At 50.4% G+C, this 5,865-nt stretch overlaps 1 long non-coding RNA gene across 1 annotated transcript; it reads left to right on the plus strand.

The window, feature by feature from the left end:
- Positions 1-186: 186 nt before the first annotated feature.
- Positions 187-4,136, plus strand: LOC109370598. The gene is made up of 2 exons (XR_004158917.1): positions 187-1,847; positions 2,513-4,136. It is a non-coding gene; the product is annotated as an uncharacterized LOC109370598 (long non-coding RNA).
- Positions 4,137-5,865: the final 1,729 nt, after the last annotated feature.

Here is a 5,865-nt window from a genome sequence, read left to right on the forward strand (position 1 = left end):
CAGCTCTTAAATGGCTCTAGGAGAGGTGCAGCCAGGCTCTACCCCTTCCTGCAGCACAGGTGAATTGCTTTCACCTGTGCTCCCGTGGCTGATTCACTGCTCGCCTCAGGTGGTCAGTCAAAGGTTCAGGCTGTGATTCAGCAGCCCCATACACCCACCAGGACCCGCAGGTCCTTCTCTGCACAGCTCCTCTGCAGCAGCTCATGCCCCAACCTGCACTGATGCCTGCAGTTATCCATCCCCAGGTGCAAGACTCTACGCCTCGTTGGGTTCCTCTCTGCCCAGACAGAAAACAAAGGAGTACATGCAGCATTTCTCTTAGAGAGAAGCTCTATCTTGGATGAAAATCAGCCCCTTTGTACGTTATTGAGACATAAGAGGGAGTAGGATGCTGCTGCTTCGAGGGAATGGGCTGGTGCTGTTAGGTTCATTCTTCTTCCTGAGGCAGTCAGTAGGTGCTGCTGCTGCTGCTTTCCATTAATTTCCTTTAAACAAGAGTTTATTTCTCATCTTGATTCCCACCTTCTCAGGCAGCAAGTCATTCCTTTTCTTGTCTTGTGGTGTCAGTAGTGTTGTTTTCAGGATGCCTCCTGTATGAAGCCTTCAGCCACACTTCAGGATGTCGTTGCATCCCAGGTTTGGTTACTTCTTGGTCCTGATGCTCAGCTGGAGTTTTGGGCTGGCAGGTTTTTTCCCTCCTATTTGTGTTTCAGCAGCCATTTAATATTAGAAGGTCCACGTGCCACCCCCTGTGCCTTCTTACGTGCCCCCTCCCAAGCTCTTTGCTGCCAGCACCTTGTTCTTCATACCCAGTGCCCTGTGGATCCCGGGTTGCTTGAGAGATGCTGTTTATAGCCAGTAGAGAAAAGGAGGCTGACCTGGGCTGGATGTCAGGCTGAGGAGCAGCGAGCCCTGTGCCTCTGTCTTGTCGTTGGCTGTAGAAATGAATTTGGTCACTGAGCTTTGTTGTAGCTACTTGTGCTGCATGCATCCCCTAGCAGCTTGAGTGCAGCAATTCACGTAAATCTCACTATTAGAATCTTCTGCGTCTCCGTTGTGGTTTTCCTTCTGACACAAATGCTTATTCTGACAAAAAATAATGGTCTGGATGGAAATACCGGAGGTGAAGTTCGCTGGCAGCTGCTACACAACTCAGGCAACGTTATCCCCTTCCAGCATTAAAGTCTGTGGAAGTTCCCTCACTTCATATCAGCTGATTTCACATCACTGATCCTGACAGTGCTGCTTTCATGCTTTAACAGTATCTTACCACTCTTGAAAGTCTGTCGCTGGGAAATAGTTAGCAAGAACCAGCACTTCTGGGAGCAGAGCTGGCTTCCAAATTAATTTCATGGCATTTGAAAGAGTTCAGTCATCTGCCTGGCCCTCTTGTAAGTCACACACTATGAAATTCCACTGACAGCCAAACACAGGCACCTCAGGTAAGTCAAAGTTTGTAATTCCTGCAAAGAAAAGCAGCAGCACCAAAAGAAATTGAAGAGTTGTAAAGTGATGGGAGATGGGTGAGGAAAAAAGGGCTCCGTGGGCAGCAGCTGAACCCTCCTGTCTACAATTTGTATGGAGATCACAAGATTCCAGCTCTGCCCCAGTTTCACCTACCTCCACAAATTGGGAATGACTTCATTTTGAAACCACATCTGAGGAAAACAGAGTGTTGCTACTTGGGTCACCCCGTGGTTCTGCTCATTGGTTTCATGGTTGTGTGTCTGTTTTGTGTCAGGTTGGAGTCGAGTGAGTGGACGTCCTCCCTGAGCACCAGCATCGATATGGCTCCAGGTCACGAGCATTCCTTGCTGATTGACTCCACGGATAATAACTTCAGCAAAGTAAGTATTTTCTCTCACAGCTGCCAATGGTGTGAGCTCAGTCTGGTGTAAGAAAACGTGAGCTGAGAACTGTGAGCCTATAGCAGCAAAGTTCTTCTGTGGGCATCTTTGAGTCAGTTTGGGCAGTGGGTTTGTGTGGCTTTCTGCTCTTGGCTTGCTCTGCTGGTTTGCCTCGTTCTGTGGCTCTGCCAGGAGAGGTGCTTTGTGGTGGATCACCATAGGACAGCCCTGCTCAGAAGGACCTGAAGTCCTTTCAGTGGTGAGGCTGAAAGATCTAAACGAATACACATTCCCTTCTTCCAGCCTGGAGGGAGGGTGAGTTGGGATTCCTAGGAGCTTGAGCCTATAGCAGAAAAGTACCATTGGTCCTTTTGTTTGTATTTCACTTGAGGGGCTAAGATGTTTGTAAGGAGCAAATGTCCAGGGGAGATGTTCGGCGTTTCGTTGCCCTTTTTCTATTGAAATTGAAGAGAGCTGGCTGGCAGAGAATCTGAAGAGAGCATCTTTTCTGATGGGGAGTGGCTCTGGAGGTCAGATCTGGCAGTGGAATGGGTTTGGAAAAGTTCGTGCTGATAAGCTTAGACTTGTCTTTGTGGTCAGAGAACTCTGGGGGAGGGTCGTGGGCACTCAGCCGTTCTTGACCAACCTCTCTTTCCCTCTTGCAGACTCGGAATATCCCCGGACTGCGGCGCCTGTTACGCTCTCTCTTCCGCTCCCGGACCCACTTGCCCATGCTGGTGGCCCTGTACCTGCTTGCCCTTCACGTCCTGCTCTTCCTGTGCTTCACAGGCCACCTCTGAGCAGGAGCAGCGGCCCTTCCTTGAGCCACAGCCCTCTGTGATCCTGGGCCTGCACTCCCCATCCGCAGGGCAGCTGAAACAGGCGCTTCACCCACCGCCTTCTTTGCGAGTCCCCCATGGGCAGCACTGCCCAGTGGTTGATGCGTGCCCTGGGTGCTCGTTGTTGGGATGGGCGGCAGCCAGGGCTGTTGCCAGAGGTGTTTCCAGGACATCTCTCACTTCGTTCTGTGGTTTTAAATGATTGAGCAGTACTTTTTCTGAGCTGGGCTCCTCCTGCTAACAGTCGCTGTATCTGTTCCTGTACCCAGAGGGAGCACTGCTCATTTTATGGAGCATTTTACCACGGTAGGAATGAGTAAATTCTTCCTGGATTGCTGCAACGCTTCCAGAAAATGCCAGATCTTCATTCACCCTCGTCCTGAGTCTGTTGAGCTGGGGGGGGGAAGCTCTGGAGCTGTGCACCAGGCAGGGAAGCTCCTTCCCTTCCTCACGTCTCCTGTTTGCTCCATGGCTCAGTGCTGTTTGAGATGCATATCCTAAGGAAACTGTGGACACTTGAAGGAATGTGAATTTCCCATTTCCTGCTCAGTTACATCTACGGTTGAAGTAGGGCCAAAATCAGTACATCTGGACCTGCTGAGCACTGCATTTAAAGACAGCTGTATGTCTGCTCTGACTGCCTTGTAAAATAGCTTCAGAAATGTAATTATTGAATATGAGGCAAGAGCTTTTTATCTCTCACTTCAGTAACCTCTCAAAAGGAGAGCAGCTGTGCTCCCTCTTCCTGCTCTGCTGCGCCAGCTTAAAGCCATGTGGGCTGTGTTGGAGGGTTCCATCGCGTGGTTCCATCACAGGGGCCAGAGTCAAAGGCAGAAGATCCTGAACTGAAAGGGTTCCCCCGGCGCTGGGGAAGGGAGAGGAGTTCTGAGCCTTTGGTGTCCCTGCTTATGGAGAAGTTGTGCGGCGCTGGCGCTGGGCCCTGGGCTGTTCTGACTCTGAGGCAAACCGTGTGGATGGATTTGGTCATACGGGATGCGTGGGAAGCTGTGCTTTTCTATGGAACTCTGTCATGGAGTTGGGACAGTCCTCTTCCAAAGGGAGAATGTTGAGTGCAGGGCTGGTTGAGCAGAGCTTCCTGCTGTTGGCCAAGCTGCGATGCGTTCAGGGTCCTTGCTGGGAGGGTCCTGGCTGCTTTGTGGCATAGTGCTCAGCTTGCATTTTTCCACGTGGGAAAGAGGGGTTCTGATGCTGCTGGTAACCCAGCAGTCCCCAGCTGCTGCAAAGCCTCTTTGAAGGTGGATTGAGTTCAGCACTGTACCTAGAACAATGGGATCTGTGGCGCTGCGGGCACTACATCTCCCTTTGTGTGCTACCCTGACGATCTCTGTGGACTTTCTCAGCTGCATACACTTCTCTGACCAAAAACTTTGCCTATATCTTCCTGGGGCGCCTGCTCCTGTATATAATAAAGATTATTTTTCAGATGGAAGTTGCGTTGTGTCCCCGTGTGAACATCAGAGGTCTCCACAGCCCTCTGTGTGCATTTCCTTATGTGTCAATTCCATCAGATCTGTTTCTTCTGATTGAATGCCCGCAGAGACGACCTTTCCCCTCTCAGCATCTTCAGCTTCTGCTGCCATGACCAAAAAAACCCAAGAATGCTGTGGTTTAAAAAGCAGCTCCAATAAATCCGAAGGTCTGTCGGGGTTTGCTTTTATTTATTCTCAGGTAGATGTAACCCAACCCTGCACTGGAGTTGTACAACCCACAGGGAAGACGTGGTGGTTGGTGCCCATGGGCTGGAATCACAGAATCACAGAAACACCCAGGTTGGAAAAGACCTACAAGATCATCCAGTCCAACCTTCCAGCTATCATCAACAGTTCTCACTAAATCAAATCCCTCTCGCTGTGCTGCTGCCTGGGGTGGGACGTACAGCACCATCCTCCCCCATCCTTTGTAGCCAAAGAAGTCTCTTCATATTCACTACTGTAATCTGACGATGCCATTGGAACAGAAGTTAATTATAGGGTGCTGTAAGAATGATGGCCCAGCTGCATTTAATAGGTGCAAGAACTACAGGTAATGTAAGTTTCCTTGAAGCCCGTGGTGTGAGTTTTCTGCAGAGGACTCAAATTCAGGGCCTGCCCATCTGCAGGGCTGAAATGAGACCATTTGGGTGAATTGGATTTGTTAAAGATGTGGTATCTCCATACGGAATGGTTCAAGCTTGGACTAAATAAATCAACAAGAAACTTTGAAGGAGCTCCTGCTCCAATGTCACAGCATGGCCAACAGCTTTGACTGATGGAAGACGTGGGACTTCACCTGATGGTTTCTGCTTCAAACTTCTCAACCCGTTGCATCCTCTGGTGTGGGTACTGAGCCCTGCCTGCTTAATCTGCAGGAAGGTCTCGCCGTGTCGGACAGAACTGAGCGCTGCAGGAGCCATTCTTTGCATCATCGCTTGACTCATTCTGAAAGGAGGTCGATTTGGTTTCAGAAGTTCATTTGGTGCAGAAGTGGTTCGTGCCTGTTCCAAAATTGGGCATTTCCAGCAGCAAGCACTGAAGGGAGAGTTTGGTCTGAACATGCTTAGGGCTCTTCACTTGAATCCTTCCAGTATTCCTACGTCAGACTGTCTGTAGATTATACATCCATATGTAGATACATGTAGATATGTAGATATATGGATATATAATGTGTATATTTGGGTTTTGATTTGTGCTTTAAAGTGCTGAGCCCAGCATTGCACTGGCACTGCAACCAGCAGATTTTGCAGCTCTCTTCTTTGGGATCTCTGGCCATGGGGGTTCAGGCACTTCTTGGCAGGAGCCAACATTGGTTTTGGCACAATCCATGCCTTCGTGCCCCGTTGAGCCCTACCCACTGACAGAGCACTTTGTGCAGCGTTCACCTCATCGGAGCGGAGGGAACTGCTGCGCTGGGGGCTGGGGGAGGAAGTGCAGAAAACAGGAACCCAGCGCAGCCCTGAGGCTGCTGTGAGCAGCAGTGCTGCACCGGAGGACTGCGAACCCATCAACAGGAGCTGGGGGCTGGGAAAGGTGAGGATACCGGGGGGTCTTGGGAGGGGGGAGTGGGCAGCAGCAGTGGCAGAAGTGCTTCGGTGGGCAAAGAGAGCCGCTTCCTGGGCACGGGTTGATGGTGCTCAGCATTTACTGCTCAGTTGGCTCTTTGGTTATCGTTGTTTTTTTTTT

Source organism: Meleagris gallopavo, chromosome 1 (genome assembly GCF_000146605.3).
Source record: "Meleagris gallopavo isolate NT-WF06-2002-E0010 breed Aviagen turkey brand Nicholas breeding stock chromosome 1, Turkey_5.1, whole genome shotgun sequence".
In the NCBI taxonomy this organism is placed as follows: Eukaryota; Metazoa; Chordata; class Aves; order Galliformes; family Phasianidae; genus Meleagris; species Meleagris gallopavo.